General features: G+C 42.1%; 1 protein-coding gene across 8 annotated transcripts in view; it reads right to left on the bottom strand.

The window, feature by feature from the left end:
• PARD3 (par-3 family cell polarity regulator) overlaps window positions 1–17,241 on the bottom strand; it is a 644,160-nt gene that overhangs the window by 102,692 nt on the left and 524,227 nt on the right. The window lies entirely within an intron of this gene.

Here is a 17,241-nt window from a genome sequence, read left to right as displayed (position 1 = left end):
AATTATCGATTGTTTTCCACACTCTGTACCAGACTCAGTACTTCTATAAACCTTTGGAAATAACAATTTATCATCACTGTCATCCTTAAAATGACCTCTAACAGAGATGTAACAGGTGATGCGATCCTACCTAATGAATGGAGAGGGCATGGAGGATGGGACTGGAGAAGAAGGGCATGGAGGACAGAGAGGAGGGCGGAGGGCAAGGAGGACGGGGTGCAGGGGTGAAGGGCAAGGAGGACGGGAGATGAGAGGGAAGAGGGCAAGGAGGACGGGAGATGAGAGGGAAGAGGGCAAGGAGGACGGGCATGAGTGAGGAGGACATGGAGGATCAGGGATGCAGAAGGAGAATGGGGGTGGGATGGGAAAAAAAGGATTTGTTTTCAGTGGCATCAGATCATAAAGATATTTTAAGGTCGGGTCTCTGCTTTTGGAAATTAATTGAGGGCTCCTGTATTTAACTTAAACTAGCCTAGCATTTTCTAAGGCCAGACAGTGAGGAAGCCAAGCCAAATATGGGCTGCGGGGCGCCTGGGTGGCTCAGTCGTTAAGCGTCTGCCTTTGGCTCTGGTCATGGTCCCGGGGTCATGGGATCGAGCCCCGCATCGGGCGCCCTGCTCCGCGGGAAGCCTGCTTCTCCCTCTCCCACTCCCCCTGCTTGTGTTCCTGCTCTCGCTGTCTGTCAAATAAATTAAATCTTAAAAAACAAAAAACAAATACGGGCTGAAAGGAAGCTCACAGAAGTGGTGAAGCATTCAAGAAATTTCCTATCGAAAGAGATGAGAATGGAAGAAATCAAGTCAATGCTGGTGCCCAGCAGTAAAAGCTCTGAAAAGTAAGGATTAGCGAGGCCAGTGCGTCTGTAATAACGCACTGAGGGCCTAAGGCCCAGAACGCCTTCTGCAGGGGAAGCCAGGGTAGACAAGCTGCTTCCCAATTTCTAGTCTCCAGGGACCTTATTCCAGAGCTGAAGCTACCACACAAGGCCACCCCTCAGGGTAACACATGCTAGTCCATGGATGACAAAAGAAGAGCTTGCTTCACTGATGGGTGCCTGAATTTCAATATTTTAAGATGGATATTTGTCAAAAATTCATGTGTTAAACCTCACTTTTATTAATCAAAAAGAGAGGGTGGCAAGCTGGGAGGAATAATGACAAGTTTTCCTGCCTTGGTAAGCACTCAGAGTAATACCCCAAAAAACAGACAATACCAACAGCAAAAACGTAAGAAAGAAACAGTCATTTTCAGTGGAGCCCATCACAACCTGAGGTGATTCTCCACTCATTAGGAAAATTTGTAACTCAAGTATCCATATTTCTCTTTTCATGCAGGGAGTACTGTCTGAAAACAGAGAAGACAGAAACGTCAGTGTGTGTGTGTGTGTGTGTGTGTGTGTGTGTGTGTGTGTGTGTGTGTGTGTGTGTGTGTGTGTGTGTGTGTGTGTGTGTGTGTGTGTGTGTGTGTGTGTGTGTGTGTGTGTGTGTGTGTGTGTCTTGTACCTGGAGGGAAATGCTGTTCTTAGCAGAGCAGGATCTTTATTCTGAAGCCTTTCTCTAGCCTCTTCTCATACAGCTGCCCATGCTGCACACTGCATAAATGTGCCATATTAAGTGGGCAGCATTTGCATCACAGACAATGTCAATGTGTAACTGTGGTGACAACTTTAAGGTCAGAGACCTGACCTTAAAGTATCCTGTTTTAATAAAATGCCACAGAGAGAGGAGACAATGAATCTGGAGGAAGGGGTGCCTTTTCTAGGAAACAGGTACAAAAGTAGCTCCTTGGAGGCCTGCCTAGCAGTGTATCCAGTTCAGGAGGTGAAAGAACAGAGCTGGACCAGGTGACACACGAGAAAGCTTTGGGTGTCTGCCCAAGTTCTCACCGCACTTCGGCTCTCCTGAGCATGTGCTCCCAAGTCTGCCAACTAACATTGAATAAGCAGCTCAACCCCCTACCGTAGGAAATGTCAGGGACAGGCCAAAAAAGTAGCTACAGCATTCACAGACCTACAGAAGGAGGAAGAACCCACCCTCAATGTTCACCTTAAAACTCAGAACCCATTGAAGGTTTAGGAATTATTAGTTCCCCTTCTCAGGTGGGTTTGCTCATTTAAAGCAGGTCAAAATGAAAGGATCTAGTAACCTTTCTTCTGGATTTCTAGATAATCTCAGCCTCTCTTGTCCTTCAAGGTTAATCACGCAAGGCAATCCTAGGAGGCGGGGAGGGCAAGGCAGGAGGAAGCATTGTACAACACTTCCTGAAAAACTGAGAAACAAAATAATGACAAATCCTATTACCAGAAATAAAATAAGAATTCTAGAAGAAACTGGTTCCATTTATTTATGGTGCATAATCTTAATTAAAGAAGAGGAAGAACCCTGAAGAAATATGCCATTAGCTCTTTCACTTTAGCTGGAATATGTGTCCCCCCCTCCCCCAGTTATGAAACAAAGTGCACCTTTATGTATACCTGGTGATTTTCTGTGCCTGGGTGTAGTGTAATGTACAACAGGGATTGTTTTAATAGGGCCGGTAATGAGATCTGGGTGGAAAATCTCTCTGTTAATTTAGCAGTCCTCCTGAGATGTTAAAATTCTAGTTTGCAGGTGTTTTAAAGTTCCTCGCCAAGCATGACCCCAGCCTGCCCCCTAGTTTTGACATTAGGTTTTAAATATCACCTGAAAATCTCTTCCTCAATTTGTCCTCATCAAAAATCACTTCTATTCTCTTCTTGTCTCTATGCCAATGTGAGTTTCTTTTGCTTTGCCCAATACTATCTAAAGTGTTACTGAATTAATAATTTGATGCTATAATAATCCATAAATTTTGAAAACAAGCTTCTACAGTGTTTTTACCCTACAATCTGTCCCATCAATGGCACAGCAACCTCAAATAGCCAGAACCAACTCGAGCAGCTGCTGTCACTTCTTGACCTTTTTGTTTAAGGAACACATCAGTCCCTGTAAGCATACTTAAATAAATGACTTGCAAATTAAAAGAAACATTTTTATGATTCACTGCAGTAGCTTGCTTTTTGGGCTACAAGGTTAAAAGTGAACAGTAAACCTTTTAAGGTTATTGAAACTAAATTATTAACGCTGTGTTTCACCTTCCTTTTGTCCTCTTTATGGCGTTCTCCCTGATTACTCACTGCAACTCCACTCCTACAAGTTGTAAATCAAATGAAAAATCTTTAAAGCACAAAAACAGCTGATTAAAATGTTCAACCACAGGGGAACTACAGAGATGATGGGGAGGGACACACCGCACTTTTTTTTAAATATGAAGCTTCTGATAGCTTTTGAAGAAATATGTTGTGAAAACCGTGCACTTTCATCTCCAGAAGTGAGCAAAAGGGACAGTGCTGCTTTGGAGATCCATTTGCAACCTTCAAAATAATGAGTACTTTCTTCCACTTGCATTGCACCTGGTACCTCACACCAGAGTGCTCTTCACCTGTATGGTTTGATGCTCAAACACGTACTGCTTCAAAAGGGGCTGGTGACTGGTGGCAGAGGATGGGGTTTTCCTCACCCTCTGATTAGGGATGACTGACAAAGCTCTGAAATCAGAAGGGGGGTGTGTGCCTGTAATGTAAATGAGGAATGCCAAGTTCCATCCTACCTATGTGGAGCCTCCATGTCCTCAGCTGTAAAATGGGCTGATGACACTTTCTTTGTAGGTCCTAGTTGTGAATATTATTTACACCTCTGAGTACACACTCAATAAAATATCCATTGGGTAACTCAGGCTTTACACGTCTTCTAAAAGGAGGGTTCTATGCTTCACAAAACCGTTTGAATTTGTTAAGTGTATTCTGATTAATAAAGCAAGTCCAATCCTGCCCAGGGCACCAGCACATTACATCTGGGATTCCCAGAGGAAACTCCGAGAAGGGAGAAATGGAGCAGAGTGGAAGCTGGGCCAGACTTTGGGGGACAAGACTGCATGACTCCATGCGGTCCGAGTGAAGGGCCTTTCAAGAGCAGCGTAGTCCCCCATATCTTCCCTTCCCAAAATGCTGGGTAAAGTATCTACCACGAGCAGGGCCAGGCCCCTGGCTGTGCATCCTGGGCAGAAGGGTTCTGCTTTTCCTTCGTGAAGTCCTTCCTAATTTATCTGAACTTGTGTAAGTGGAGTCAGATGAGACGATGGAGCGTGTGAGGAGTGGAGATCCTGCAGTGCACATGTGCTGCGTGGTTCCTATTCGTCCCGTGAGCACGCGCCATTCCTGATGGTCCCCGAGCCCAGGATCCGGGTGGACCCTCAATGTGTGGGAGTTCAGCGGAGGTGCTACCACCCGAGAAGCTGCTCTTCCCATTCAAACCAGAACTTGCTTTGGATGCAGAAGGAAGGCAGTGGTGTTTTGAGAAACAGAAATGACCAAGGAGCCCTAGCCTGTCCTTTCCTACTCTTGTTAATTTAGGTAATTAGCCAAACACACTGTCAAGGACGACTCAGAAGGAAAGGGAAAGATGGAGCCACCCACAGATTCTTTCAATCCTCCCTTATTCATCAGTAAGTCAGAAGGAGAGAGTGTGAGCAGAGTGTGGGCTTATCAAGAGGAGAGATATCAACAGCTGAGTTAGATTTGTGCAGCGTTTCCCCACGTGGTTGACAAGGCAATATGTATGCGTGTATGAGCTGTGAAACACGAATTATGTAATTTCAGTGATTCCGCATGCAAGGGAGATGCTCTTGTATTTGTATTTAAAACTGGCGCCCATCCCAACAATGTGAATGTGCTTAGCAAAACTGAGCTTAAAAATGGTTAAGATGGCAAATTTGATGTTACATGGTTTTTACCACAACAAAAAAGAATGGCATTACAATGCTATCAAGATGAATGGTAAAATCCATGCTAATAATTTAAAACTTCAATGTTTCTTTACTTAGAACAACATTCAATAGCAAATTAAAAGCATCGACAAGCCGGAAAAGAAACTATAAAAGAAAGGAACAAGCTTTCTATTTTTGTGCCTTTAAGGGCACAGTTTTCTTGCCTTTTAAACAAAGGACCAGGAGTTTTCATTTTGCACTGGGCCTCACAAAGTTCGTAGCTCACACTGACCATGAGCCAGTTATCTGAGTGAAAGTCTTTGTCCTTGGCATGACCTAGGGAAACCAGGACTGGCCCAGGAAGGACCAGGAGCTGCCCTTCTTGCGGAAAGCAGCGGAAAGAAGAGCACCGGGCCCCTCCTCCTGGGGACTGACAGTGTCAGGCGGAGTCACGGTACAGACTTGGAACCCTCCTCTATCTACCCTCCTGCTCTGGCAGTAAATGCGAGAACAGAAGCAAAAGTCACGGCAGCAGCTTTCTGGCATAACCAGGAAATCAGCACATTGAGAGAGGGAGAGATCCATCTGGTGGTGGTGAAGGGAGAGAGTCGCTTCTTACCTTCCCCAAGGCTATCCCAGGTCTGCGAGCATCTGCTGGGTCCAGAAAGGGCTTGCCAGGGGCCCAGGATGGACCAGCATTTGAGCTCTGGGAACAGAAGCCACCAGCAATGCCCTTACTTGACTTCTACCCTGAAAGAGAGCTTTTCCGCTCGTGTGGCCATTCAGAATCCGCTGCCTTGGTCTGCAGCTCCGGTGTCTTGGCTGTACAGCTCCTTCTGGACTCCAAATCGCACAGGGTAAGACCAAGAAAGGGAAACAAGACACCCAGCCCTCTAAAGCATGTGCTACCCTGGACGGCTCTCATTTAGGATGCTCCCTCCTGCCGTTCTCTGCGGCGTCCGCCAGGCTCCCCTCTCCCGCACCTGACCAACAGTCCTCTGCATTTTGGCTGTGGAAAGCCTTTTTGGAGGTCTACCCTGTGCCTAGAATTACTGACCTTTATCTAAATCATCTCACTGGGAACTCCTAGCCATCCCCTGTGGTGTGTATTAGAGGTCTCCCATTTTAGATGAGAAGCAGGTTCCAAGAGATGGAGTAGTGCTCGTGATGTCAAAGAGAAGCAAGGGGCAGAGTAGCAAATGCACCATCTGCAGACCATGCTCCCAGCACATCACAGTGCTCCCGGGTCATGAGGACACACCCGGGCACATCCACAATACGGAATATTATGAAACAATTGGCCCAGGCTCTGCACAAGTGGTACCGTCAAAAGACATAAAAAGGGAGTGGGGAGAGAAAGAACATTCTAGATGAGAAGAAAGTGAAAAAGGCACTGCAATGATATGCATAAAATTTAATTGGATCTTGGATCAAAAACAAACTATACTAACTGGGGGAACTTGAATATGGCTTATACATTTGATACTATTGAATCAATATCAGTTTATTGGGGGGTAGTTTTGAAAAATGGACTAGAGGACAAAGACCAACTTCAGGAAATGTCTTAAGGGGGAAAGGTGAATGGAATGCGAGACATATCTGACCATATCTGTAATGTGATTTCTCTAATAAGAAATGTAGGGGTGCCTGGGTGGCTCAGGCATTAAGCGCCTGCCTTCAGCTCAGGTCATGATCCCAGGGTCCTGGGATCGAGCCCCACATTCGGCTCCCTGCTTGGCAGGAAGCCTGCTGCTCCCTCTCCCACTCCCCCTGCTTATGTTCCCTCTCTCGCTGTCTCTCTCTCTCTCTCTCAAATAAATAAATAAAAATCTAAAAAAAAAAAAGAAGTGTAAAGCGCGCGCGCGCACACACACACACATCAAAGCAAGGGACACTATATGAGGCACAGAATGCTGTGGAGGGATCCTGCAGGCTCAACATGATCAAGTTCAAGTCAGCACAGAAGTGGTTAAAAACAGTAACAATGACAGCCATTAATCAGCTTATTACACACCACGCTTAGATCCACACACCTTCTTTATATTCTTTAGGTAGCCTTTATAACTTCTCTGAGACAGATGTGAACCCCATTTTTCCAAAACAGGATACGGGCTCAGAGATATCATGTAACATGCTCAGGGACACACAGCCCAAGATTCCAACCCACGTCTTTGTGGTTCCAAACCCCAGCCTAATCATTATTCTAAACTGCACATTTTAAAGTAGATGAAAGGTGAGGAAATAAAGGTGGATATTAAAGAACTTGTTCTGAAACCTTGAGGATGTACTTGATTCCTACAGTTTGATACGATCAAACCTCTGAGTAGGTCAGCCTCAGGAGGGAGAAGTCTCATTCTTAGAGCCTTTGCCAAATCCTAGCATCATTACTGCCCTTATATTCCTGTCTCGAGACAACAAACCTGAAGAGATTGACTTAAAAGCTTTCCATAAGACATAGTTAAGAAGATCAATATCCAAATACATTGCTCACTGAATCCTGCCTAAGTTGACAATATGGAAAGATTATTTTTCAGCTGGATTTGGGAAAATCTCACAAGATTTTGCAGAGGCACATGGGGAATTGGAGCAATATTATCAGTATTTCTTCTTCTTTCATCAATGTTTTAAACATATTGAACCCCCCCCCCACTTAGGGGGAGGGCCATCCGTGGGTATATGTGTGTATCTTCCACAGGACACAGGGCACAGAGCTTAATACATACTAAATCCTCAGTAAATATCTGTGGAGAAAGTAAACTAGAATCTCTCTCACCTGATTATAAAGAAATACAAACAACCTTTTATTGCAGAAAACTTAGAATAAATCCCCGAGGCACTGGTTCTCTCTCCCCTTGTGCATAGGAAAACCATGCCCAGGTGCCATGCGGAAGTGTACAGGACAAGGTGACGGAAAAGGGTGCATCTCTGCCATCAATACGGACAACGAAAGCCCTCAGCAAACCAGAGCCTAGAGTGACTGCAAGTAAATAATAGAGATGGAGCTGGTCGCACGTCTGCCGTCATCTGAGGGTTTCCAGGTTTCCTTAGATATATGCTATTTCATTAGGGCTGTAGCCGTTATCCATCACCCTGTTCAAGTCCCATCAAATCACTGTCCCTTTTCATATGTCTATCTCCAAAAGCTACAAAGCAGCTCTGCAGAAATCTGGGTACTGTCAGCTAGAATGATTTATTCCTTTTCCTGAACAAGCTGGTTCCCTGGACTATTTTCATGGTTGTTGCTGTTTTGAATGCTTTTAAATTTTGAAAGACACACACACACACACACACACACACACACACACACACACACACACAGAGTGGGGGGAGGGAGAGGAAGATTCTCAAGGTTCACAGAGGTAGATATTTAATTAAATTCAACCAAAAATATTTCAGGTTCTACTACATTTCCCCACTGAGAAAAGAGTGATAAAGAGGCTCACATTCTAGTAAGGGAGACAGATGTAAACACATCCTGACAATATAGGGTTCCACATTCAACACCAGACAAATGTACAAAGAGATAAGGAAGGAACAAGTTCTATCAGAGTAGAGAAGAGAGGACACAGAAAACATCACAAAAAAAACTTAAATATCCACGATGGGTTCCATAGGATGAATGGAATATTGTCACACAGACTCTTGTCTATTTTGACTTAATTATTAGCTAGGATATCCACATGTGCATGAGATGACTTCAGCTCCTTACTTCTCACACCATACACAAAAATCATCTCAAAATGGACCACAGAACCTGAATGTAAGAGCTGAAACTGTGAAACTTCTGAAGGAAACATAAGAGGAAATCTTCATGGCCTGGCTGGGGGTAAGAGTTCTTAGATATGGCACCATAAGCATAATCCTATAAAGAAAAACTGATAAACTGGATTCATCAAAATTAAAGACTTTTGTACTTCAAAAGACGTCATTAAGGAAATTGATAAGTGTCCACCGATGGATGAATGGTAAAGAAAATTTACATATACATACACATACACACATACAATTGAATTTATTCAGTCATAAAAAAGAAGGAAATTCTGCCATTTGTGAGGACATGGATGGCCCTTGAGGGTATTATGCTAAGTGAAGTAAGTCAGAGAAAGACAAATACCTATGATCTCACTTTTATATGGAATCTAAAAAACAAACAAGCAAACAAAAACCTGAACTGGATAGATACAGATGGAGAGATACAGAGAACAGATCCATGGTGCCAGAGGTGGGGGGCAGGGGGTGGGCAAAATGGGTGAAGGGGGTCAAAAGGTACAAACTTCCAGATATAAATAAGTCATGGGGATATGATGTACAGCACAACGACTATACATTTGAAATATGTTAAAAGAGTACACATTTGAAATTTGCTAAAAGAGTAGATCTTAGAAATTCTTATCACAAGGAATAAAAACTGTAACTATATGAAGTGACGGATGTTAGTAGACATGTTGTGGTGATCATTTTGCTATCTATCTATCTATCTATCTATATATATATATACACATATAACTGTTATATTGTACACCTGAAACTAATATAATGTTATATGTCAGTTATAGCCCAAATTTTTAAAAAATGTTAACTGCAGACTGTAGGGTATTTAAAAAAAATTGACAAGCCACAGAATGGGAAAAACATTGGTAAGTCACATCTGTTAAATGATTTATATCAAGAATACATAAAGGACTCTTAACTACTCAATAATAAGAAGCCAGTTCAGCCAACCTTATTAAATCAGAGTCAAAAAATATGAATAGTTTACAAAAGAAAAGGCACACAAGTGGCTAATAAGCAAAGATGTTCAACATCATTAGTCATTAGGAAAACGCAAATAATCAAAATCATAAGATACTACTTCACAACCATTAGGATGGCTATAATAAAAAAACAGACAATAACAAGTGTTGGCAAGGATATGAATAAATCAAAACTCCCCTCTACTGGTGGTGGGAATGTGAAATGGTACCGTCACTGTGAAAACCAGTGCAGTACTTTTTTAACAAGTTAAACATAAACTCACTACACAACCCAACAATCCCACTCCTGGGTATGTGCCCCAGAGAAATGAAATGTGTGCACACAAAAACTTGCATGGAAAAGTTCGTAACAGCATTATTCATAGTAGCCCCACGCTGGAAAGATCTAAATACCCATTTGCTGGTGAATGAATAAACAACGTGTGGTCTATCCACACAGTGAAATATTACAGAGTAATAAAGAGGAGGAATTATCAATACACGTTACAATATGGATGAACCTAAAAACATTGTGCTAATTTTAAACCAAATACAAAATATATGTATATTTTATAGTTCTACTTACATGAAATTTGAAACGTCAAAAAAAAAAACAAATTTAAAAAGACAGAAAACAGATAAGTGGTTGCTGGGGTTGGGAGTAGGAATAGGGTTTAGCCTCCAACAGGCACAAGGGATCTTCTGGGGATGATGCGAATATTCTAAAACTGGATTAGGTGATGGCTGCACCACTCTAAATATTTACTAAAAACAACTGAATTGTACACTTAAAATTAGTGAATTTTATGGGGTGTAAGTTATCCCTCAGTAAAACTGTTAAAAATTACTAGTTAGGATGAACATCGGAGGAAAAGACAAAGATTTTTAGGAAGCATAACAGCTGACTAGTCTGGTGTGTGACAAACATTTTTAAATAAATGAACAAAAAATGAAACACTGAATGGCCATCATGTCCCCGATTCATGCTGATAAATACTTTCTAGCATGTGAAATTCTTCACACATGTTCCTGTGGTATCCACGTGGGCTTTTGTGGCTGGAGGGTAAATCTGGGATTTTTTAATTCTTTCTTCTTTCTGCTTTTCATTTCTATATTTGCCTTACTGTGATTGCTCGTTCTTCCTTTTATACCCAAATTACCCCAGTCCTGTGGTCTCTGTTTCTCTTGAGCCAGATAAGATGAAGGGGTCAACCAGCCGTTGTTCCCTAACCAATTTCCTCAGCCTCAGAACCTCCAGACCCCTGTGCCTTCTGGTCTAATGCCTCATCCCGCAAAGCAGCTACTCTGTTCCTGGGGAGTGGGCATCCCATGCCCAACCTCAGGACTCTCTCTGTGGGATGCTTCCCTTTCTTGCAGGAGCACTTTATGTCTGTTCCTCCAAATGTAGCTTCACACTCTTCTTAAACACATCCCACAACTAGTAAGCCTAAAGATCAACCTCTTTAATGGTACCATTTTGCTCTTATTCATATGGCCCTTTGTTATTCTCCTCTAGTTGGGGGTAGTATGTGTGCATGCGTGTCTGCAACCAGATGAAAAACTCTAGACCATACACCACGTCCTGCCCCACAGTTCTCATGCTTTCAGCACACCTAACCCATCTTTATGTTATTTTTGTTGTTGGGCAATAAACAAGCGGCCACAGGTAAGAAGGAATGAGGCGGTGATACAACAAAGAGACATTTCTTTCGTTTTAAGTGTTTTTTATCCAATTTGCCCATTTGAACACCTTTGGTTACCCACAAAAAGTCGAAGCAGGAACTTCTCCTCCACTACCCTTACTTATCACGTGGCTCTCATATTAATTCCTACCCACATTTGGGCAGTTTGAAAAGACCACAGCTTCAGTTCCTATTTATGCATTTGGCCAGCTATGGGGCGAGACGGAAAATGCTAACGCATTAGCGTGAAATATGAATAACCTTTCTTTGCCTGGCTCCGGGTAGACCCTGAGCTGAGGAAACAGTTTGGCCTTTTGGCTCTATTTAATACATTGAGCAACCACAAATCAAAGACTGCAACCAATAAGGAAACACACACACAACAGAACATAAACCAAGCCAGCCACAGAGACCAGGAAAGCCTCAACCTGGCCATTTCCTGAGCAGAGAGAAATGCATGAGGCACGATCCAGTCCAGACCCCAGCACAGCCTGGGGCCGGAAGTGCTGCACACCTGCTCCATCTTGCCCTCTGTCTCCACCCCACACTTGCACTACGAAGACTGATTTCTTTATAAGACACGTTGGTGAAGCTGAGCCTTCTGTTTATGTTTGTCAAAAAACATAATATAGCCAATAGCAAGGTGTTTACTTAGGGAAGAACAGATTGGAAGGTTTCCCTGTCTAGCAACTCCCTCTGGACACTTAGACCGGGAACATCTGTATCTCCTCCAAATTATGCTTCTTTTAGTCAATTTCATACTGGAGATGTCTTGCCCTATTTTGGTCAAAAGTAAAAACTTTTCAATGCAAATCAGCCACCTGGAAAACAAGAACCCTCTTCTTTTATGCTCCCTAAAATGACAAGTTTAGAAAGCAGAGGGGAAAGTACAAGCAATAACTTAAAAAAAAAAAAAAAACCATGCACATCAATTTCTCTGAGATTGCTCCTCATCCTTAGGTTACTCTACCTGTATCCAAAAGGAGACACTTGGCCCAGCCATGAAAATCTGCCAAAGTCTGCCAAACTCGATATAGAAATCCACATATATACAAACACACACACAAGCAACATTTCTTTGAAGTCAAATTATATCTCCTCTTACAGGAAAAAATATATATACTACATGGGATTTTTTTCCCTTTTATTTGATGACACATGCTTTAGTGTTATGATCCTAAAAGACAAAAAAAAAAAAAAAAACTTATTCAGGAACTATTTGTTATGAAGAATCAACTTTTGGTGCTGAACTTTATTATTTCCAGAAGTCACGCTAGCTGGAAATGTATTAGTTACCTCTGAAGGTCATAAAATTTCAATCAATTTTAGAATGTCAGCGCTGTCTGTGGCATAGTCCAGAACTCAACATTCAAAGTGGCAGTTGTGGCCTAAAGATGATCCATCTTTCAGGTCCATCACTGACTTACACAATTTTCACAGGGCAGAGATGCACAGAAAACTTGTCTGTATCAAATGCCTCCTCTGGAAAGTCTCCACCACTCTCCCTAAACAGCCGCCCATTGTTCTCCGACATGGATCAGTCTTTGCTTTAAACCTTCATCTTTTTTTTTCCGAGGCTTTCTTGCTTGTTAATGCCCTGACCTTGGCATCTGTGCTCAAACGACAGCTAATGTGATCTGCTCCAACAATGCTGACTATTGGCAAGGAATATAAGCATGCTCAGTGATGTCACTGAACTCATTAGGGATATATTTGACATTTTGGCCCAAGAGAACATACTTATTAAACACAACCTTAGTGAACAGCAGTGTGGCCTGTTGATAAGTCAAGTAAAACAATGCATGTTTTGTCTTGCTATAAAAATAGCACTTTGACCAAGAAATAGGTTTCTGCTCTTGTCTCTCTAATTATGGTAGCAAAGCAAACTGAAAGATAACTTACGTGAGGAGAGATAATAATCTGAAATTCTCAGTGCTAGGTTAGACATTTTACAGACTCGAATGACGGTCCCAACCTTAATCAATCACTTGGCAAACGATCCCTTTTCCAACCCCGGCCCAAGAGCAGAGGCAGCTGAGACAGTAATACTTGAGAAAACGTCTTATCCGTAGACAGAGCAACATCTCAATTATGCTTTTAGTCTAGATGGCCTATTTGCGGACTGATAAAGCTGACAAAATGTTGGCTTCCAGCACCTCCAAGCAAGTGCGGTTTTACCGCCCTAGCTGTTCCGTGAAGGTGGCTTGCCCTGGACGTGACCACCAGGGAGGGCAGCTAGAAAAGGTCAAGGTAGCACCTCTGTGTTCCGGCATCAGAGAGTAGGCCCACGCGCTTTGGAACCCAGCTGACGCGGCACTGTGGGCCTCGCCTTCTGGCACTTAGGAAAGGCGGGCCTTTCTTTAGCTCCTAAAAGAACAAACATTTTCTGAGCCGTTTTGTCAAACAAGACCACTTTCAGACATGTGAGTGGAGTCTTCCTCATTTACTGAGCAGTATGACTGGAGGAAGCTGGTCAGAAAATTCAGTAATGGATGCTGGGCCATGTAAACAGCTACTTGGTCCTCAAATTATCTCCTCAAAGGGAGAGCAACGTGGAAGAATGGTTGGGATCTTGGTCTCGTGGCGAGTATAAAATAAATGCTAGCCACACTCTCCGAACTCAAATACATTAGCGTCAAGTATGACTAAGCATTTTTCGCCCAGCTCTGCACTGGGCCCTGAGCTGAGGAAATCCTTTGGCCTTTCCATCCCCCCTCAGGAGACACCGTGTCACAATGGAGCATGCTCGCCTTCTGTAGAGACCCTTCCATCTTCCACCCCATCAGGCATGTAGGCAAATGTCTTCATGTGGCTAAATCCACAGTCATTCCTCTGTCCACATCTTAGTCTGTCCACAACTTACTTTGCAAGCACCACTGCACACAACTGACCACTGCCTCCTTCCCATCTTGGTTTCTTTATCACCACACTCTCTCGACTTCTCGTCTAGTATTCTTTCTATCCTGTGTCAGTTTCCTTTGTTCTGTCCCACTCCTGCACTGATCTCTCAACACCAGGGAGCCCCAGGGCTCAGAACTAGCCCTTCCTTCTCTTTATCCTCTTCCTAGCTGGTACCATCCGTTTCCATAGTTTTAAATACCATCTGAAAGTTGATGATTCCCACATCTGGGTCTCCTCTGACCACCATACTCACATATACAATAGCTTACGTGACAGCCCACACTTAACGTGCTCTTCACTCAACACTTAGATTTCTCCCCGCACCTGCCCCTCTGGATCCCCCTACTTTAAGAAGTGGTGCCACATACGCTCAGTTGTTCAAGTCAGAAGCTTGGGAGTTAATCTTGACTTCCTACTCAGTGAAACCAACCCACAATGGCAGGTCCTATTGGCTCCAGCTCCAAAGTCTCTCTCAAATCCATTCATTTGTTATCCTACTACCCATTCTAAACCATTTGTTTCATCTCCAGACCAGCGAGTGAAAGAGCTTTCCTGTGCCTGCTACTGCCCATGGTGCCGGGTAGTAATCTGTTGTTTCTGCTCCGAAGCCACATTTTTGTCCTCCGCTCTGTGTTGTCAGAGCTGTTTTCTGCACCTATTATTTCTAGATACTTCCATTATCTTTTTCCTCTTCTAACCCCTGTGCAACCAAGCCCCTTTACTAAATCCCACCTGCTTGAAATCCCTAATATAGTTTCTGTGTTCCCGGGTGACATGCCCACCTTATAATCTATTTTCCCCACAGCATAATTTTTAAAATTATAAGTCAGATGCTCACAAGCTCAAAAACACTATAATGGCTCCCCTAAGAGCACCTTAAATAAAACTTATCTTGTAAGCTTTGCCTGGGTAGGTTTGATTTCCACATACTGCTTTGATTTCATCCCATACCACATTAGCTTCCTTCCAGTTTCTGGAATAGGCTGAACTTTTCCCTGCCTTTCGCTTGGTTCATATAGCTCCTTCTGCCTGGACTGTTCTTTCCTCCATGTCTGACTTCCTTGTGCCCTTCAGGATTCAGTTCAAATGGCATCTTAAAGAAATCTCCTTCCTCCTGAAGTATTTCAGCACCCTGATTAAGTCCCTGTCATAATCTGTAATTAAATATGTATTCATTAATTTTTTTTTTCAGTTAACTCCAATCCCCCTGACATAAAAGGCGGAGACTTTGTTGAACTCACCAGTCTGCCCCAGCACCATGACCTCAATATATATTTGTTGAATGAAGGAATACACGAATGAAAAAGTAAATGAAAGACTACCATTCCTGTTTCTGTAAATGAAGAACTTCCAAATACCACAAATAATTCAAAAATCAGAAATATCTCTATTTCTTACAAAGGATGATTTGCAAGGCAAATGAATAACATATATACACTTCAGGGAGAAAACCACTTAAAACATACTAGTCCATGGTGGATTCTTTAGAAACACTGTTTTATTTACCCACTGATGTACTATCGGTAATTTTTTCTTATCTATTTACCAAAGCAATTTCTCCAAGGAACTCCATGAATCTGAAAGCAATTAAATTACTATTAATTTTTTTTAAGAGTCTATAATTTAGACCACTGATTTAGTTTGGTCTTCCTCTTACTTAACGTGACTTTAGTGAGTTTTGCTGCATTTTCTGCATTCATTTTTTTTTAAATATTGTTATGTTACAGAAGTATAAAAATTCTTTTAATCCCATCAGTTGGAATATCACAAGTTTTCCTAAAAATACCAAGTCTACTGTTTGGTGCGATAGGGAAGAAGCAGGCAAAAGAGCCGCAAAGTCAGCTCAGCGCTGCACTAAGCATGAAGATGACTTGGGTCAGAATCAGCTCAAGGGCTGGGAAGATTCCGGGCAGTCCTCCAGAGTCTCCCACTTTGACTTTTGGTATAACCTCATTCAAACTGTTTGCCTTTGTAATGTTCTCTCCTACTCATGGATATTTTTGTGATGGATATTTACATATTGGACATTCACATAATATTATTTACAATTGGTCACTATTCGTGGATAATTTGCTTTTTTCCAATTCATTTATGTGTTTATAAAATGCCACATTAACTATCACTGCTGTTTAGTTACTGAGTTCTAATGACTGACATAAACAAACAAATGTGTGTGTGTGAATGTGACTGGCATGAAATCAGATCTTGCCGAGTTCTGACTAATGATATACCCTTGTAATCTTATTGGTCTAAATCTGAATCAGTGACGCATATTTACAAGAGTGAAGGTTACAATCATTGCTTTTGCATTTGCATGCCTTGGATATTTTACATAGTATTAAATGATTTTGATTTGTTCTAAGAAAATGTCTGACGATATCCACTTTGATGCATTTTCCATCTGAAATGCTTCCAAACACAATATTTCTCCTCTAAAAGTACTGAACCATGTAAGAACATTCACACATTTTTACAGGTGTTTATATTAATGGAGACAGAAGATACCAAGGAAATCCTGCACAACTAAAGGTTGCTAGTAGGACAATGTCATCTGTTCCATAGTTGGTGAAATAGGAAATGCTAGGATGAGTGTTAGAAGATAATCTTGGAGATTATGCCTAATCCAACCATCTACTGAAGTACGAGGCCAGTTTTAGGGTGTGTGATGGCCATGAAAGGAATAATCTACAGCTTATGATTGAGGGAAACAGGGTGAGAGCACAGGGACTGGAAGGTTAATGACTAAGTTCCACAATCTAACAACCTACTATCCAGTGACACAATATCAACCAAAGAAAACTATACTGAGTAATAGATACTATATTTATTTTAGTACTCACTGTAACTCCCTACCCCTCTTCAGTTTCCAGGGCTGCCTGATCATTTTAGTTTTACTATCACTTTTACTAGGGTTTTTCTCTCAATTATAATAAAGAACTGGTAATTTATTTAACTGTGTCAAATGAAGAGTAAAAATAATGACACTTCCCTATAACGAGTATATGATAATTAATAGCTTAATTATAAAAAAAATAGTCTCTCACCTCTAGTAAAGTAGAAGCCTTTTTGTTGTGGTGGTGGTTTTTTCTGTTCAGCATTATATAAAAACTGTCTTGAGCCCTGACTGTCTTGCAACACTAGCT

Source organism: Eumetopias jubatus, unplaced genomic scaffold (assembly GCF_037043125.1).
Source record: "Eumetopias jubatus isolate StellerSeaLion01/CBP00866 unplaced genomic scaffold, mEumJub1_p1.0 scaffold_8, whole genome shotgun sequence".
Lineage (NCBI taxonomy): Eukaryota > Metazoa > Chordata > Mammalia > Carnivora > Otariidae > Eumetopias > Eumetopias jubatus.
Note: the sequence above shows the minus strand (reverse complement) of the source record. Positions and strands in the feature narration are given on the sequence as shown.